This window comes from Merops nubicus, unplaced genomic scaffold (assembly GCF_000691845.1).
Source record: "Merops nubicus isolate BGI_N331 unplaced genomic scaffold, ASM69184v1 scaffold42888, whole genome shotgun sequence".
NCBI lineage: Eukaryota > Metazoa > Chordata > Aves > Coraciiformes > Meropidae > Merops > Merops nubicus.
This window is the reverse complement of record NW_008625882.1, coordinates 6,179-6,449: the sequence shown is the minus strand read 5'-3', so window position 1 is coordinate 6,449 and position 271 is coordinate 6,179.

Genomic DNA, 271 nt, shown 5'->3' with positions numbered 1-271 from the left:
CACCTGTGGTGGCTGTCCCACGGGTCTGGTGTCCCTGAGAAACCATCAGACCTTCCTGGTGGTACCACGGGAGTCCCACCCAGCACCCAGCAGATCCAGGTGCCCCACCCATGCTGGGGGTCTCATTCCTCAGCGCTGCTCACAGGACATGGAGCTCCCCACCCCCAAGACTGGTGGGGGACCCCAAGCCCTGGGACCTCCAGGGGAGCTGCTGGGACCTTCCCCAGGCAGAGCAAGATCTGGCCCCCCAGGGAGGAGAGCCCCAGCAGAG